This window comes from Macaca fascicularis, chromosome 18 (assembly GCF_037993035.2).
Source record: "Macaca fascicularis isolate 582-1 chromosome 18, T2T-MFA8v1.1".
NCBI classification, from domain to species: Eukaryota; Metazoa; Chordata; class Mammalia; order Primates; family Cercopithecidae; genus Macaca; species Macaca fascicularis.
This window is the reverse complement of record NC_088392.1, coordinates 70,304,461-70,324,869: the sequence shown is the minus strand read 5'-3', so window position 1 is coordinate 70,324,869 and position 20,409 is coordinate 70,304,461. Positions and strand designations below refer to the sequence as shown.

The window sequence follows — 20,409 nt, the reverse complement described above, 5'->3', positions numbered from 1 at the left end:
AGTTCCCACTATGAGTCATGTACTATCCTGAGTATCAGGATATTGTACAAAATGAGTCAGATTTTAGCTTTGCCTTCACAGAAGTTACATTTTAAAGGAGCTGAACATAGGCAATGTATTAAAATGCTCCTGAATGATTCGAAAGTCATGTTTATCCCACTAGCTCTTTCTTGGAAATTTCATTAACTTTTCCACAGCAAAGTAGGGTTTTGAGCAAACTGAATTTTTAAATTACTTGAGCTAATGAATGTATGGTAGCTGATACACAGTAGATAAATAATGATTAGTAGTTGCTTAATTGGGTTCCCATCTAGGTAGTTATTTGAGTACAGGGATATAAAATGTCAATGCAACCTATATAGAGATGAATAATGATTAAGCTATAGGCAAAATAAATGTGTGTGTGACAGAGAGAGTATGAGACAGAAAAAGAGAAACAGAGACAGAGAGAAGAGAAAGAGACGGATTGATATTTTCTGCCTAATAGCATAATCTTTTATAATGTTTACTGTTTTAAAGCAATTTTCCTTGTGCCTAACCTTGGATATCTCGTCCCATTGCTATTGCATTCAGAGAGCAATCCAGAAAGTACAGAGAGTCCAAACAAAGTGAAAAACAAAGCCATTCTTGGCATGATCTTAATGCTGTCACAAATTTGATGAAGGAAAACAAATCCAATTGCATTTCAGCATTTAAATATATTTGACACTAGCCAATATATTTTGTGGGTATATGCTTCAATTGAAGGCTAAGCTTCTTGTTAACTATGAGGATTCAGAGACCTCAGTTCTCTGTTATTAGAAAAAATCCATTCTGATTCAGTTGAATTTGCATGTAAAACAGAGACTCAAAAGAAGGTCAGTAAAATGAAAATGGATCAAGAAAATGAAAAGATGGGTTAAGAGAATGAAGACAAAGACCTATACCCACAACTACTTATCTTTGATAAAGAGATTCGATAAATTACAATATTAGAGGAGAAGGAGGCAACAGACACTAATGTCAGAATCACATTGACAATAATAAATATTTATCAAATACCTATTAAGTGCTATTCATTGCAGTAGTCTCTGCAGAAAGAGATCAGATCAGGATTTTGTCTTCACAGGGCTTATGATCTGGTTGTAGTTTTTCATAAATACGTTTATCTAAAAACCTTTTAATAATCTTACCTAGATCATTTCATAGAAGAGATTAAGTTATTCTCAATTAAACTCTTTCATGGTTTTTATAAGATTTCCCATTAGGAAGGGATCAAGAAGGCTATGCCATATAATAGACTGTCATGTTATCAACTCCAGCCCTAAATATATATGGCTTCTTGACTCAAGCCACCATCAACTTACTGCTTTCTGGTCTCATTCTTGTAGCTCTTAAAAGAAAAAAAGAAATCAACTTGTCTTCTTCTCTATTCACAGTTGTAGCTGGGATCACATAGCATTTGCCAAACAATCAATGGCTTTGAAAATGACAATCTGCCAGAAAATGATGGTGTGTATGAATGGACTATTTTCTCTGAAATTTACCAATTTAAATTATATTTAAAAATTTTAGTTCCATCATTCTATGACATAAAATACTTTTCAGCTAGTGCTTTAATAAAAATTAATTAATACAATCCTTTCTTGACTTACTTCTTATCATTTATTTTCTTTAAAACACACTAATTGGTTTTATTTTTAATATACTACTCTACCATATCGAAAGTTGTGTGTTTGATGCTTTACTCAGTAGCATTTTTCAGTTAGAAATGGATAATGAAAGTACGTCAGCTATTAAAAATTCTTAATTGTCTGCAGAACAAAACAATGAATCAGGTGTATAAGGCAATAGGGAAAATTCAAGAATAGGTGAGATCAGACAGAGAAAAAAATAAGAAAGACGTTAAGAGTAAAGAGCAGTCTCCCGAAAATGCATACTATGAGGTTATAAGATTTTAAAAGTTCTTTTTGACCCTTTGCCCTTAAATATATCTGAACTTTAAACTTAGTAACTTTGCTTTTTAGCAGAAACTAAAAAAGTTGAAAAGATGGCATGAGTGACTTTGAAGTGTCTACGTTATCTGGAGTATATACCCTGGGGTTCATTGTTGAGTGCCGGGAAAATTTAGGACATGGACACACATGAAAAGTTTAGGAACGGAGGCTTAATAAATAGAAGAAAAAGAAAAAGAAACAGCTTCTTTCATAGAGGAAGGGGTTTCTGAGCAGAAAAGACTAGTCTGAGGAGGTGGTGTCTGATTTACATAGGGCTCGTAGATTGGTTCAATCAGGTATGACATTTACATAGCATGCAGGGAAGGCTAGTCTAGCCACCCTAATCTTCTTTGCAAATAGGATTTCCAGTTGATCTGCAATCTTGTCTGCTCCTTAGGGAACATGTGGGTTAGTAGAGAAGGGAAACCGCCATCTTGAAAATGTAGTAGTTCCTGCTGGCATTCATCCGTGCAAGCTCCCAGCTTACAGGCTATTCTTCGTTAGAAAATTATTTGGGGCTGTTTTTCGTTATAAAGAAAAGTCTTATCGAGGACTCCCATGCCCTTGCTATCTGCCTAAGTAATTCCTTCTTAACTCCTATATCGATTTCACAGACACAAAGCAGCTTTAAAAAATAGGCATTAGTGGCCGGGCGCGGTGGCTCAAGCCTGTAATCCCAGCACTCTGGGAGGCCGAGGCGGGCGAATCACGAGGTCAGGAGATCGAGACCATCCTGGCTAACACGGTGAAACCCCGTCTCTACTAAAAAAAATACAAAAAACTAGCCGGGCGAGGTGGCGGGCGCCTGTAGTCCCAGTTATTCGGGAGGCTGAGGCAGGAGAATGGCGTAAACCCGGGAGGCGGAGCTTGCAGTGAGCTGAGATCCGGCCACTGCACTCCAGCCCGGGCGACAGAGCGAGACTCCGTCTCAAAAAAAAAAAAAAAAAATAGGCATTAGAAAGAAAGAATCTCTTTTTCTTCTAAACTTATCAAGCAATATCCATTTATACTATTGCATATTTCTAACATTAAGTGTTGCAAACACTGGATTATAAAATCTTAAAATATATGCGTAAAGGAAAAGAGTTAAGCTACAGATCTAATCTGTGATCAATATTATGTACCAGATCCTCCCTCTTCCAAATTTAACTATTGATTTAATATGCCAGTCAGTAGTTGGAACTAAATACATTAAAACTTTTGAATAGCTTTTCAGACATAGACATATAACAAAGAAAATGTGTGAAGAAACAATGAACTTTTATAGTAAAGAAAATAAGAGAATAGTTAAATAAAATAATTTAAAAGTTACATTGTAATTATGATGAAGATATATATGAGAGTAATACAGTGACTAATTTCAAATAAGTTCACACTGTAAAGAGCATTCTTTGATGAAAAGGAAGATTGTTTCATCAAATCAAGGCTGCACAGAATGGTTCAGCTGTTTCCTCACCTAAATCAAATGTCATTGTAGATAATATTTTCATTTATTTCCCTGTTCTTCCTATTATTCTGAATGCCTTTTTGGTTTCTAGGCAACCATGCTAATACTTGTCTTTCTAAAAAGTCCTCTGCACAAGAATAGTATTCTTAAAAAAGATGGGTGGCCTTCGTAGAAATTTTAAAGTTAGAAATAAATGCTTACCATAAAATAAGAAAAAAACCCAATTATAATAGTTTTGAATACTATGATGCAGAGAATTAAAAAATATGTGGCCTGCAAACTGCAATGAGCTTAACAAGGATGAAGAAAGAGAAAGAAGTTACAAGGTAAATTTATTTCCAGGAAAGATGCACAAAGAAACTCCATATGTCAAATTCTGGGCAGATGTTATGATATTCATATTTATTAAAGATCTGTTAAGGGAATAGGGTTGGTTCATTTGAGACAATCATGAATAGAAAACCACTTGAGATGGGAAAAAAATAGAAGTATGATGCTTAGCCTGGACAAAAAAAAAAAAAGATAAATGAGGTAAAATGTTCTATTTGTGATTTTGTGTAGCACATGATGAAAGAGAGATTAAGTTTGTTTACATTTCTCCTCCAGAGATAGAATAATAATCATTAGGTAGAAGTAGGATAATTTTGGCTCAATTTAATAAACTTTTTTTTAACAATTAGGGTTGGCTCTCAGGGTATTGGGTTACCTCAAAAGGTAATGAAATCTGTGACTTGAAGTGTTTAGGCAAAGATGACCATCTTTGTGTACAGTTTCACTGTGTTCCAACTCCACTTCTTAGATATTTAATAGGCACCTAAAATTTAGCATTCCACAAATAAACTCTAAATCTTTTCAGTCTGCTCTTCTCCTACTTTTCCAGTCCCGATAATAATTGTTCAGGCTAAAAATTGAACAATCATCCATAATTCTTCTCCTCTTCTGATATTTAACAGCAAATGCTCAACATGTATAATAAGTATGGATTCTATCCCCACATTTCTCCACTTTACATCACTTACACTAATAACACCCCAGGCCTATCTACTACCATCTCTTGGTTGGATTGTTTTGATGCTCTCTGAATGATATCCTTGCATTTCCATGTGACCCCTGAAGTTTATTCTCTACAGAGCAGTCAAGGCAATCTTTAAAAGAAAGTATGTAATTTTGCCAGTCCTTTTTTCACATCCCTCTGGTAACATACCATTTATCTAAAATGGCAATCAAAGCTCTTAGTATTTCTTAAAAAACAGCCACATGTCCTAAAAAATGTTTTCAGTATGTCTTAATCCCCATGGCCCTCCCTTGTCATATTTTTCTCTTTACTATTCTCTTACCCCTTTCACTTTCACTGCACCCCCACACCTATATGCCCCGCAACTGCTATAACTCTGCCACTCTTTGCAAGCATGCAAATACTCATTATTGGACAGGGGAAATAATCCTAGTTGTCCTGAGGGCTTGGAGCCACTGTCTGTTGAATTCACTTCACCCATACTGGTATGTCTGATGGGGGTGGAGTTCAAGATCAGGCAAGAGAAAAACATGTAAAAGAAGTCATCTCCCAACTGACCCAGGTACATAGCACCCCTAGCCCCTGCAAAGGACTGGATCTCTCAAAACTACATGAAACCCTCCGTACCCATACTCGCCTGGTAAGCCTATTTAATACCACCCTTACTGGGCTCCATGAAGCCTTGGCCAAAACCCTACTAACCATTAGATGTGCCTCCCCCTGCATTTCAGGCCATACATTTCAATCTCTGTATCCTCCTTGTTAAGTTTGTCTCTTCCAGAATCAAAGTTGTAAAACTACAAATCGTTCTTCAAATGGAGCCCCAGATACAGTCCATGACTAAGATCTACTGTGGACCCCTGAACCAGCCTGCTAGCCCATGCTCTGATGTTGATGACATCGAAGCCACCCCTCCCCAGGAAATCTCAACTGCACGACCCCTACTATGCCCCAATTCAGCAGGAAGCAGTTAGAGCCATCATCAGCCAACCTCCCCAACAGCACTTGGGTTTTCCTGTTCAATCAGGTGACTGAGAGACAGGACCTGCTGATTTCCTAGGCCAACTAAGAATTCCTAAGCCTAGCTGGGGAAGGTGACCGCACCCACCTTTAAACATGGGGCTTGTAACTCAGCTCACACCCGACCAGTCAAGTAGTAAAAAAAAAAAGCTCACTAAAATATCAGTCAGGCTAAAAGCAGGAGGTAAAGAAATAGTCAATCATCTATCGCCTGAGGGCACAGGTGAAGACAATGATCAGGATATAAACCCAGGGCATTCCAGCTGGCAGTGGCAACCTCCTTTGTGTCCCCTCCCTTTGTATAGGAGCTCTGTTTTCACTCTATTAAATCTCGCAACTGCACAAAAAAAAAAAAAAAAAAAAAAAAAAGCTTTTGCATGTCTGAGTAACTCTCTGACATCACTTTCTATCATTTTGTATCACTTTCTATCATTTTCTCCCACTTTCATTTTGTTCCAAACTCTCAACTACCATTGCTGTCCTTAGAATTCACTAATTATAATCTTGACCCAAGGGCTTGGTCCTCACTGTTCCTTCTGCCCGGAATGTCTTCTCTCAACGATCTGCGTAGCTTGTTCTCTCACTTCAGTGAAAACTCTGCATAAATATCAGTTTATCAAAAGACTTTTCTTGAGCCTCTTTCATAATGTAGAATACCCATCACCCATCACTCTCTCTTTTTTCCCCTCTGGCATACCACCTAGCTTTCTATATGTTGTTTAGCGTCTGATTCTGATGACTAGACTAGAAATTCCGTGATCTCTTTCTTTTATTGATTATCCCTAGACATAAAAGGGTGCTGTTCCAAAGAAGAAGCTCAAAATATTTTTTGAATAAATGTTATGGAAAGAATTTCAATGTGAGTAAGAGATTGGAATACACAACTTAATAAGGTTCTTCCTAACTCTGTAATTCTGATATCAAAGCCAAGGGATATATTTTATTTGTTCTTTGACTTGGCTATCATTTGGAAATTAATTTGAGTATTCTCTTAACCTTAATTATTTCTAGGTGTATGTACTCTTCCTATTCCAACACCCCCCCCAAACTTCTCATGAAGTTCATGATTTTTATAGAAAATGTTTACAACATACTAGGTTGTTGTTTCAAAATGTTAGATTCTTTTCACTTCCCCTGACATTACCATTTTAACCAGCTGGCTCTCTTCCTGAGGAGGCTTTCAAGCACAATTGTAAGAAAGTTGTAATCACTCCTTAGCAAGCACTTCACTAGAAGGATTTCCACTCAAGGATGTTTGTCACAGCCTTAAGTTTTACCTTAACAAAATTATAAGTGCTATTATTATCCTTCTGAGTTCGTCTTATAAAAGTTCTATAAGACTAGTTTTGTTTTTGAAGTTAACAACTTCCAGAGCTTTATGAAGTCAAAACACTGTGTTTTACAAAGATCTCTAAAAACCAATGGAGATTGTCATCTAGATCAGCACACTGATATCCAGATAACTAAAAGTAAGGGTTATATTGTTCACATTGTATTTTTAGCACCCAACATGATCCAAAGATATAGGAATGACAGAAAATAAACAGGCCAACCACTGGTAAGTGGTACCATTGATTTACTCATCTCTTTTTATTTATTCATATTCATTATAAATTAACATCTACTATGGCCCACACAAATTTCTGATTTTACAGTGATTTTTTTCAAAGTTTACAGTCTCACTGGGAGACATGCAAATTGTTCCAATACGTGGTGTTTGATACCATGGTAGCAACGAGTACAAGTTATATGAGATGAAAAACATCATTTTTCTCTACTGACTTATAATTACTGTTTATCTTTCAGCTCTGTTAGAGACATGGAATTATACTTGTTTATAAGCAGGAAGTATATAAATTATTATTATATGGAAAAATGGTAGCTATAGGAAATTTAATTCTCAGTTTGAGTCTGGAAATAATTTGCTGTTTTCCTATCTCAATGGAAATAGCTTCTGGTAACATAATTTGACCAATAACCAATGATTGCACACTGAGGTACTGACAGCTTGGTCATTGACTTTAATGTTTCTCTGGAGTTGGTAACCAAGAGTGAACAAAAATCTTAAATATAGCAATGTACAAGAGTAGAATTAGCAGTCAACATCATGTCAGGGGACTTGAATACCTATTCCAGCCTCATCACTAATTTACCAAGCAATAGCTTGTTTATCACCATATAATAACCCTCCATGGGACAACCTTTCTTTATCTAATTAATGAGTTGGAAAAATAATTTCCAAGTGAACTCACAGCCCATATTTTGTTCTAAAATATGTTTAAAGGGAAACCAGTACAATTAACTCAAAAGTATTTTCATTAGTTTCACTCAGACCTTTCAAAGAAAAGCAAACATTCTAACCTCAATCTTTTGAAAACTCTAGCCAATGCTGTCCGAAAACCTTTTCTGTGATAATGAAAATGTTCCTTATCCACACTGTTTAAAATATGGTAGCATCTAGCCACATTTGGCTATTGAACATTTGAAATGAGGCTGGTGCAATAGAGGAAATAATTTTAAGACATTATTATTATTTAATTTTAATTAAAGGTAGATAGTTATATAAGGCTAGTGACTAGTTAATTAGGCAGCACAGCTAAAGTCACTGTGTATAATTAGCATAAAATATACCTGATAGCAATGTAAGTTTAAAAAGAAGGGCCAATGTTTATTGGATCTGCTTTCAACTGTTCTGTTCTGTATTTACATTTTAATGAAGCGCTATCATTTGTAGAAATAAACTATTAATGAAAACTGGAATGCTAGTCAAAGAAAAGCACTGAGAGTACATTGTATATAGTGAAAATTATCACTCACGAATGCTATGCTTTTACCATATGCTTTCAATGGCATTTATATAAATTGAAATGGATCATTTCCTTCATTAACCTTCTAAGTGAGATTTTCTGCTCATTTTCCTTGAACATTCAAGAATATCATTATAACTTAAAGTAGGAAGATATGCTAAAGGGCATGAGATTAGTGCATGGGTAGTACACTTTTTCCGTTTCACTATAGGAAATTATATGTCCTATTTTTCAGTTTTGATCTGCATAAATGTGAATTAAATGCAATAAACTTTGAATAAGTAAGTTAAAAATGACTCCATATTTCAAACATATAAAAATAATATGGAACAACATGGATAGAACTAGAGATCATTTTGTGAAGTGAAATAAGCCAGGCACAGAAAGACAAACATCACCTGTTCTCACTTATTTGTGGGATCTAAAAATCAAAACAATTGAACTCACAGACAGAGAAAGTAGGAGGATGGTTACCAGAGGCTGGGAAGGGTAGTGGGGGTCTGGTGAGGGTGGTGAGGACAGTCAATGGATTTAAAAAATTGAAAGAATGAATAAGACTTACTATTTCAAGCATAATAGGGTGGCTATAGTAAATAGTAACTTAATTGTACATATTAAAGTAACTTAGAGTGTAATTGGATTGTTTGTAACTCTAAAGGTAAATGCTTGAGGAGATGGATACCCCATTCCCTATTACGTGCTTATTTCACATTGTGTGCCTGTATCAAAACATCTCACCTACCCCAGAAATATATACACCTGCTATGCACCCACAAAACTTTTTTTTAATTAAGGAAAAATAAAATAAATTAATAATATGGATATTCTTTAATAGCTTTAAAGGAAATGGAAATAAAGTTTTATGGTGAGGCCATTATACACTTAATAAATCAGTAATAAGATATGAAAAAAATACCTAATACTACTGCATTTGTGATTAAACTGGGTGCTGCCATTGTCTTTTTCGCAAAGGTATTGCTAATGCTTTAATGCTGAGGTTTGTTCCCGGGCTTTAATTCAATAGAGGAAGATAATAACCCTGTAAAGGAACATGTGCATTTACAGTATTACCAATAATGTTCATAAAATTAGAATAATTAATAAATCTAGTTGATTAGCTATTCTTATGTAGTCAATAAAACATGATGATACAAAATACATGAAAATAAAAGATTCTTATAATATAATGACTATATATTTTTCATTTATTAACAAGAATACCTACCTTTTGCCTGGCATTTGAAAATATAGAGAAAAAGGATGACAGTTTCTGCCTTCAAGAATTGTACAGCTTAGGTAGCAGACAAAAAGGAGTTATTCGGTAAGAATCTATTGTGGTATCTGCCAGGGTGAAGGGTATGCACAGAGGGATCTGAATGGCTGCTGTGACAATCAGGAAATTTGAGAAGATTCAAACAAGGCTGGCTCCCCCATGGCTGAATTCTGGTGCTAATAAGGAGCTGGACAACTAAGCCAACCATTTCTAAAAGGCAGAGTGAGAACTCGTGCGGGCATCAATGATTTGGAAAAATAGCATTCTTGTCAATTAAGGGAGTTTACCAGATTTTGAATTTCAGACTTCTCAGAGAGTTGGATCTTCCTTATTCTTTGAGGAAGGAGCTAATGAGCCTCCTATAATAATGGGAAGTGATTCCCCATCAGGTATTCAGGATGGCCACACTTGAGGATCAGGGATTAATCGAAGTAGAGTGAATATTACTGATGTCCCATCCTAGCTCTGACCCATCTCAATTTCCTCTTAGATTGAGAGGTTGATTGAGGTGTTCTGTTACCTTCTCTGCATAAAATTTTTAAAAGGGAGAATCTTTTCTATTGGAAGATATCATTAGAGCATCTATTTTATTTACACATGATGTTCAGCATTAAATAAAAGTTTACCAGATACAGGAGGTTGAAAGAAAACATGACCAATAGTCAAAATGAAAGACAGATAACAAATGCAGTCCACAATTGATCCAGATATTGGCATTAGCAGACAAGGACTTCTACATGACTACAATTAATATAGTAAAGAAAATCGAGGAAAAGTAGAACAACATAAAAGAAAGGGTGAAAGGTTTCAATAAAAATTTGAAATTTATAAAAATGAATTATATGAACATTTCAAAAATCAAAATGTGTTATTTAGTATTCAGAAATCAATACATATATGGTTTTAAACACAGCCTAGATACAAGAGAAGAAAAGATTGGTGAATTCAGTCAGGTCAACATCTAAACTGAGAAAACAGAAAAAATATTGTGAAAAACAGGCAAGAAGATTGCCAAATCATGAATGAACTCCCATTCACAATTGCTGCAAAAAGAGTGAAATACTTAGGAATACAGCTAACATGGGAAGTGAAGGACCTCTTCAAGGAGAACTGCAAACCACTGCTCAAGGAAATCAGAGAGGACACAAACATATGGAAAAACATTCCATGGTCAGCAATAGGAAGGATCAATATCATGAAAATGGCCATAGCCCCCAAACTAATTTATAGATTCAATGCCATTCCCATTAAACTATCATTGAGATTCTTCACAGAATTAGAAAAAAAAATATTTTAAGTCACATGGAAACAAATAAAAGCCTGAATAGCCAAGGCAATCCAAAGCAAAAAGAACAAAGCTGAAAGCATCATTCTACCTGACTTCAATCTATACTACAAGTCTACAGTGAACAAAGCAGCATGCTACTGGTACAAGAACAAACAGACCCATAGACCAATGGAACAGAATAGAGAACTCAGAAATAAGACCACAAACCTACAACCATCTGATCTTCGACAAACCTGACAAAAATAAGCAATGGGGAAAGGATTCCCTATTTAATAAATGATTCTGGGAAAACTGGCTAGCCATATGCAGAAAACTGAAATTGCACCCCTTCCTTTTACCACATACAAAAATTAACTCAAATCAGATTAAAGACTTAAACCTAAAACTCCAAACTATAAAAACCATAGAAGGAAATCTAGGAAATGCCATTCAGGGCATAGGCAAAGATTAAATGACAAAAAAGCAAAAAGCAATTGCAACAAAAGCAAGATTTGACAAATGGGATCTAATTAAACTAAAGATCTTCTGTACAGCAAAAGAAACTATCATCAGAGTGAACAGACAAATTACAGAATGGGAGAAAATTTTTGCAATCTATTCATTTGACAAAAGTCTAAGAGCTGGAATCTGTTAAACAGGGAACTTACAAATAAGAAAAAAACAAACAACTCCATTAAAATGAGGGCAGAGGGCAACGGACATGAACAGAACCTTCTCAAAAGAAGACATGCATGCGGCCAACAAACATATGAAAAAAAAGCTCTATATCACTAATTATTAGATAAATACAAATTACAACCACAATGAGATATTACCTCATGCCAGTCAAAGTGGCTATTATTAAAAAGTAAAAATAAATAAATAAATAAGTAAATAAATAACAGATGCTGGCAAGGTTGTGGAGGGAAAAAAAAAAGCTTTTACACTGTTGGTGGGAGTGTAAATTAGTTCAACCATTGTGGAAGACAGTGTGGCAATTCCTCAGAGATCTAGAGGCAGAAATACCATTTGATCCAGCAATCCCAGCAAATATATAGTCTATATTTTCCTTTATTTCTATTAATGTTTGCTTTATATATTTGAGTGTTCTACAAAAATATATTTGAATGTTTGCTGGGTGAAAAAATAGTACAATCATTATATCATCTTGCTGAATTGACCCATTAATCATTAGTGACCTCGTTTGTCTCTTTATAGTCTTTAACTTGTCTATTTTATCTAATATAAATATAACTATTCCTATTCTTTTGGGGTTTTCATTTACATGTAATATCTTTTTTCAGTCTCTGTGTGTCTTCATAGTTGAAGTGTTTTTGTTTGTTTGTTTGTTTGTTTTTTGAAACAGAGTCTCTCTCTGTTGCTCAGACTAGAGCGCAGTGGCACAATCTCAGCTCACTGTAACCTCTGCCTCCTGGGCAACTGATTCTTGTGCCTCAGACTCCCAAGTAGCTGGGATTACAAGTGTGCACAACCGCACCCAGCTAATTCTTGTATTTTTTAGTAAAGATGGGGTTTCACCATGTTGGCCAGGCTGGTCTCGAACTCCTGACCTCAAGTGATGTACCCGCCTCAGCCTCCCAAAGTGCTGGGATTACAGGCTGAGCCACTGCACCCAGCTGTGAAGTGTTTCTTTTCTTTTTGTTTTGTTTTTAGTTTTTTGTTTTTTTGTTTGTAGGCAGCATATAGTTGAATCTTGTTTTCATTAGACCATTCCACCACTGCATGTCTTTAAATTGGAGAATTTAGTCCATTTACATTCAATGTTATTATTGATAGCTAAGGATTTACCACTGCCATTTTGTTCCTTGTTTTCTGGTTGTTTTATAACTCCTTTCTTCCTCTCTTACTGTCTTCCTTTGTGGTTATGTAATTTTCTCTGATAATATGTTTTAATTCATTGCTTTTTATTTTTAGTGTATCTATAATCATTCTCTGTTTTGTGATTAGTATGTCAAGAAACACATGAGTGAATCTTAAATACATTTTTTTCTATGGTTAGACTCAAAGGGCTACATATTATATGACTTCATTTATAGTAGTCCCTCCTTTTCTGTGAGGTATATGTTCCAAGACCCTCAGTTGTTGCCCCAAATCATAAATCTTACCAAACTCTACACATACTATGGTTTTTCCTATATGTATTTACCAATGATAAAGTTGAACTCACATATTAGTCATAATCAAAGATTAATAACAATAACAAACAGTAAAATAGAACAATGATAACAAATACTGTAATAATAGTTGTCTAAATGCTCTCTCTCTCTCTCTCTCTCTCTCTCTCTTCCCCCCCTCTCTTTCTCAAGATATTTTATTGTACTATATGGTGGGTAACTGAAACTGCAGAAAACAAACTGTGAAAAGCAAAACCACAAACAAAATAGGACTACTGTACATAACATTCTTGAAAAATCAAAACTATATATAAATAGAAACCAGATGAGAGATTACCAAAGGTTGGGGGAGAAAGAAGAGGTTGACTAAAAGGGGCAACAGAAAAATTTACAGAGTAAAGAAATTGTTCTATACGGTGCTGGGGTAGGGGATACATGATACAGAATTTATCAAAATTCATAGCATATATCGAAGTTGTGAGCTTTACTGCATGCAAGTTAAAATCAAGCAGGATGCTGGGAGATTCAAGGATAGAATACAGACTATAATGAATAAATATGACTGTATTATAATTGTATGGTATAACATTGTTGAAGAGGATTTTGAATATGAGCACTATGTTTTGGCAGGATACTGCATTGCTAAACACAAAAGAACTATGCGTAAATGCTATTCTCTAGTTGTCAAACTTGTTTCTCATGGGGCTGTGGGTTAGCAATTCTGAAACTACATTACATATATACTAGGGGCTAAATAAAAAAAGTAAATGAGTTATAAATGACGAGAGCCCAGTTTCTCACTATTATAGAGAGAAGTCACAACTAAGCATGGGGGAAAGCTAAAGTGAATACTATGGTGCTGGATTATGGCAACATCAATATGAGTTCATGTACATTCTAATACAGGTAGATAGATAAATAGACGATATGCATATGCAGAAATAGTTATAGATACGTATGTATACATACGTATATTTCCTAGATGAGAGGATCTAAAAGTGGTATCTTAGTAAAAATGAGCACATCCAATGCCCAGATCTTGGCTTCTTCATACTTACTACAGTTCTCCAATAATGAACATCTGGGATCCTTGGAGACATGACTGACTGTAGGGCTTGGATAGGGGACACATAAAGTGAGCCTGGAATGTAGTGTACATTCCTTAAGAAAGTTAAGAAGTGATTTAATAAATAAATGATGGGTGCTTGTCAAAAGAAGATAGGATGTAACCCGAAGAACTTCCAATAATCAAAGCTGGTACAACTTGAGCAACAAAATAAATCAGTATCACTCTAATAACAAAACTAGATAAACATATTACAAGAAAGCTACACATTATACTCCTACTAAGCATGGCCATAAAAATGCTTAATAAATATTTGTAAACAAGTCCTGAATGTACACAAAGGTTTATATAACATGGGTATTATCACAAGAATGCAAAGTTTTTAAAATCTGAAAATCAATTAATGTATTGTATAATATTAATAGAATAAAGGACAAAAACAACATAATCATCTCAATAGATTCAACAAAGTAACAAAAGCCAACAGTATATTACATCATATCTTTATTGCCTTATTTGTAATGATTCTATTGTTTCACGATTAAACATTTTACTGGTATTTTGTTTCATATATGTCATAACTAGGTAGAGAACATATGGATTAATAATATGGAGATTTAAAAAATTTCTACTTGTTGTATTGATGGAGGAACTTATATTTGCAAATGAATCTCTGACTAGATTTTTTTAAGCTCCAGGGACAGAGAAGGATTAATATATAACATTGTCAGTTTTTCCTTCTTTAATGATAGGTTTAAAATTTCTAGCTCTTTCTGTATTAGTTTTATTTACATAGTTTTCCTAAAATAACCTGGTTTATTCTTATTCTCAAGATTTATTACCATATAATTTGGCAAATTCATGTAATAAATCTGTACAGATACCTCTCTAGTGTTGCTTTTTTCTTTATTACTTTGGATCACAGCTAAGTTGGCTCTATTATCTCATAAATTGTAGTTATTCATGTTCTAGGTTTATGCTGTCTTTTATGTAGCTATTCTGTAAGGGAACTATTTCATACACTGGAAAATAATTTTACAAATGGGGTACTATTGATGGGATTGTTTAAATAAATTTGTTGGCCAATCTTGGGAGACCATTTAAAATCATTGTGTAAGAAAGTGTTTTCTCAATTTCTAAACAATAGATTTATAAATAAAAATTAAATACACAATTTTACCATGTGTTTGATGCTTCTTAAACAAATAATAAAGAAAAATAAAGAAATATTTCATGTTCTACAACATTAATAGGTGGCATTTACTGGTTTTTACGTTCTGGATTTTTCTATTTGGACTTCTCCCTCTTGTTTGCCGTACTGCTCAAGAATTTGACGCTCTTTTCTCAGTTCCAGTTGACCAGAAGGAGGAGATAGATGTATCACTGAATAATAACACTAGTGAATACCAGAACAAGCATTATCCAATAAAGTTCAGTGAATTAGTATTTACCCTCTCTTTGCTCACTCTCAGGGTACAATTTTCAGTTGAAGGGTGTCTTAAAATTATTATAAATTTCCCTCATTTTACACATTAATAAACTGGAGTATAGAGTCACTTTGTGACTAGCCCAGAAACATACAGACAGGTCTGGGCCTAAACACTGCTCTTCTGGTACTCAGGCTGGTGGCCTACATTATGTAGTAGATCTAGAAAGTGGGAAAGACAGTCCAATGATTATCTAAGTAGTGGGACTTCCACAAAAGAAGGAGGTCTCATGTTCAAATCTGTTTAGTTGGCAACAAATAGAAAAGGTCTTTTTCAAGATAGTTGCTTAAAATTTCTAGTCTTTAAGAAATCAATTTGTTCATGAAGGTCTGCATGAGAGAAGATCAAATATAAAATAATTGATATAAAGTATGAGGGAAAATATTTCTGAGAGAATTACCTTTTCAAAGTAGCATTCTTAGAAGATAAATAATTTTGACCAACACATTTATGGAAAGCAAATCAGATTTTGCATTTTAGGCACTATGGTGTTGTTTACATTTCCCAAAGATATCACCTAACAAGTAAATTCATATTATCCTAAGTGCCAGAGAATAATTTAATTACATGTAGCACTTTATTGCTCTTGAGAAATGAGTTATTCATACAATAACCATAAATTGACAGTGAGGATTTGACTAGTCATCAATGTTTTTATCTACTTTTCCTAAATCTTCTATCACTTGCTTTATAATCTTGGATCAATCTGTTTACTTCCATAAGTTTCAGTATCTGCATTTGTTAAAGTGGTGGAATCAAACAAGCTCTAAAGTTTCTCCTAATTCTAAAATTCTGAGACCAAAACTCTTGCTATACTTCATAACAATCACAAACCAAATAAATATCAAGCTATTAAGAAACTCATTAACCCCTTCTCCATGAGGAGAGGATCCAAGTCTCTCTTTTTCACTGTTGTATTCCTAACACTGAAATAAGTGCTTGATACATAATAGAAGCTTGCTCAATATTTGTTAAGGGAATTAATTAATAAACAAAATAACACGAACATTGTCATACCTCAGTTGATTGGAAAGACTGTAAAAAGAACTAAATTCCTTCATCTTATAGATGGATAGACTAGAATTGAGCAATTATGATGAACATGTACTTAGTGAAGATTAACAAATATTAACATTATTAGAACATAATCCAAAGCTGGTAATACATGTATTCCAGAGAGTTGAGATTTTTAATTAATCTGAGTGACATGTATTTGGAACAATCTCCACCATGTGACAACGAACAGGCCACTTCTTTTATATTAAAAGAACCTCAGAGCTAGAGATCATCTTATTGAGCATGCCTTATTTGACCAGAGAGGAAACTGAAGCAGTAAGATTTTTAGATGTACAAGTTATTTAATGATAACTCCTTCTTTACCTCACAGGGTAAATTTTCATGATGCTAAATTTGTTGACAGAGGATCGTGCTTGTATTCAAGTCAGAATTAATGTGATCATGTTATGGCAGATATATCCTTGTGTCCCATGATAATTTATTTTCAATCTCTCTGTAAATTTAGGTCACTCTATTGACCACCAGCCAACTCTAAAATATTCTCAAATGCTTAAATGTGACCTCCATTCCAGTAAGAGTAAATTCTGTTAGTATTATTTGCTTATAACACAGCAACGTAAAATATAAAACAATGCTAGTTATATGACACAGTCATCACAATGACTATTTTAGCAACCAACAATAGTTTACATTTCAACTCCACATATACTAACAAGGGAAAAAATGCACATATTTCTAGAATCGTTTATAGAGAATACTCATATTTCCCAATTGGAGGTACAGAGGTTAGAGTTAGTTCTTGTTCTCAGGCCAATTCTCTATTATTAATGTTTTTAATTCCATTTTAAAACAAGCAACACACTAGGATGGTATATATAAAAGCAACAAGATAGCTATCTGACCCCTGTGGCACATTAAATGTGCCCATGACTTTATGAAACACAAGTTGAAATGCTCAGTCCTAGGCTTGTCAGTAGACAGGAGAAGTATCTATCAATTTATGTATACAGGGAATGATTCATATATTAATTTATTATAAAATAATATATTGAATTTTTGTTGTGTGCGACACACTGTATTTGAAACTGAGTTTAAAAGACACAAATACATTTAAAATGTCTGTCCTCTTGGAGTTTATACTTGAGCTCATTTGTTCTTTTGTTGTTTGTTTGTATTGAAGGACCAAACACCTTTAATTTACTCAATGCTAATTTTAAAATACGCTCAAAATTCTGAGCTCATATCATGTTTATCTTGATTGTTGATTGTGTTTTGTAGAGTCATCATCACTGGTCATTATGATGAATCAGTTCACACTAAGTAATTATCAGAATAAGTTTAAAGACTCTCAAACTGTATGTATTATTGTTTGTGGTTTATGTTCACTTGCATTTTTCTGGAGAAAGAAACTTAACCCTCCAAACAGTTAATGTCCCTGCTGTAGATCTACAAACATTAGACTGAATTAAACTCTAAAGTAAGATTATTTATTTTGTGGTAAATCACCATTGGATATTAGATAATTCATGAAAGACAAAAAGATTCTTACTTAAGTGTCTATTCTTATTAGTAGTAAGAATAAGTAATAAGTAATAGTGAATAAATATGCCTAATATGTCTATAATTGACTTGTTTTAAAAAATATAATGTATTTTTAAACATCTTCATCAATATAATTCACACACCATAAACTTCACCAACTTAAAGTGTACAATTCAAATATTTTAGTATATTCACGTAATTATGTAATGATTACCATAGTTCAATTAGCAGACACTGCCTGTTCTCCTGTCCCTAGCCCCTAGTAACCATGAATCTATTTTCTGTCCCTGTAAAGTTGCCTATTCCAAGAAATTCATATAAACAGAATGACATAATGTGGTCTCTTACAGCTGACTTCTTTTACTGAGTATAATCTTTTCAAGGTAACCCATGTTGTACTGTTCATCAATGATTCATTCTTTTTTCCTTGTTGAGTAATATTCCATTGTATGGATATACCATTTTGTTTATCTTTTCATTTGTTAATGGACGTTTGAGCTGTTTCTACTTTTTGGCTATTATGAGTTAAAATACTGCTATTAACATTAATGTACAAATTTTGTGTAACATATGTTTTCGTTTATTTTGGGAATGGTCAATCTAAAAGTGGAATTGCTGGTTTGTATGGTGACCCTAGGTGTAACACTTTTAAGAACTGCCAAACTGCTTTCCAAAGTGGTTGCACCAATTTACACTCTCGTCAGCAAATTATAAAGGTTCCAATGTCTCCACATTCTTACCGACATTTGTTATTACCTATCTCTTTTATTACAGTAATTCTAATGGTGTAAAGTGGCATCTCATTGTGGTTTTGAGTGGTATTCATTTCATGTTTTTTTGCTTTTTCATATTTCCTGAATAAGACTCCATCTAAACATAGTAATTGAAGTAAATCCAATCCCAGCTTCCAATTCAGTCATGTCAATGCTGAACTTAAAACAGAATACAAATCCTGAAAACTTTAATATTTACAATATGTTATATCTTCTATCCTGCTGCAAATATAATTATTGCACATAAGAATTCTCTACTGAAAATTGTTTGATTTTAACAATAATTCATGCCTAGATTTTTTTTGCCCTTTTCTTCATTATTGTGAATTCCAAGTTATGTTATTAAACAAAAATATTAACATTATTTATAAAATTATTGATTTGTGTTCTTTTCTGGATTACCTTGTGCTGATGGTTTCATAGGAAATAACTTCTTTATAACATTTGCATTGCTTTTGATGAGCATTGCTTCAGATGTCTTTACAATTTACAGATGACTTTACAAATGCAGCTTAACTTTGGAGCCTGCTGAATGTGTTTACTGCCCTAGATTCTAAACACCTGTATCTTGAAAGAAACTGCTGTGCAAGGCACAACCTACTGAGTCATTTTCAAAACATTGAGTACAGGGAGCAGGTGTTCAGTTGTCAGTAATGGAATAAAATAAAGTTACAAACTGGGTTAGTTAATAATATGAGGTGCATAAACTATATTTCCAGACTTGCAGTTAAATTTCTTTATTTAATTTTCAAAATTACTAAAATACTCTACTCTTTGAAGATGAACTTCACCTGAATATAATAGAGGTCTCACTCCATATCTATTAATCTCAACATAATTTCTGATGCATTAAACCATGGCAGATTACCCATTTTCTCTTTACCTCTAGGATAACTAAGATACCAGAAATATTTATTCCAAGAGAAGATGCAATGTGGTCACTTCATAAATCATCACCTTCGAAGACTAGCACAACTGGTCAAAGGAATTTGTGAAGCTGCTATTTGACATCACTTTAAGCAAAAGAAAAGAAAAGAGAAGGAAGAAAGAAAGAGAGAAAAATAAATAAAGGGGAAAAAGAATACTACAGTGTGTTATTTTGGCATCGTATCAGACACTCTTTCTGAGTAAGCATAAAGTTCATAAAATTTATGCAAGTCAACATGAATGTCATTTTCCATAATAGCTAACATTTATTATTTCTGTAAAATAAGCATTTTGTAGATGTGTTGCATGTATAATTTTTTTAATCATTAAAAATATCATAAAATAGTACTCTTAGGATCTGCACGTTTTGCAGACAAAGAGTCTTCATTAAAGGACTGAGAGATTCAGACAATGTCAAACAAGGGAGAGAGAGAGCCAGGACCCAAGCCCAGGCAACCAGTTGCCAGAGCCCATTCTTCTGAACAGCATACAATCATGCCTCTGCATAAAACTGAAATGTTGATTCTACATGTTCCAGTCAAAACAAGCAACTAAATTTAAATACTTACCTGCTCACTCTTTGAAAATCCCAATGAAAATATAGGAAGATGAACAAAAAGGAAAAAAAAAATCTGCATTAATACTGGGAACAAAAGG

The 20,409-nt window shown here is 34.0% G+C and overlaps 1 protein-coding gene across 1 annotated transcript in view; it reads left to right on the top strand.

Moving 5' to 3' along the window:
- The window catches only part of LOC135968268 (putative uncharacterized protein CCDC28A-AS1), a 481,602-nt gene extending 461,742 nt beyond the window's left edge, over positions 1 to 19,860 (top strand). Inside the window, exon 5 of the mRNA XM_065534058.2 lies at positions 19,715 to 19,860. The gene's annotated coding sequence lies outside the window, so the exon portion shown is untranslated. The remainder of the gene's footprint in view (positions 1 to 19,714) is intronic.
- The last annotated feature ends 549 nt before the right edge of the window (positions 19,861 to 20,409 follow it).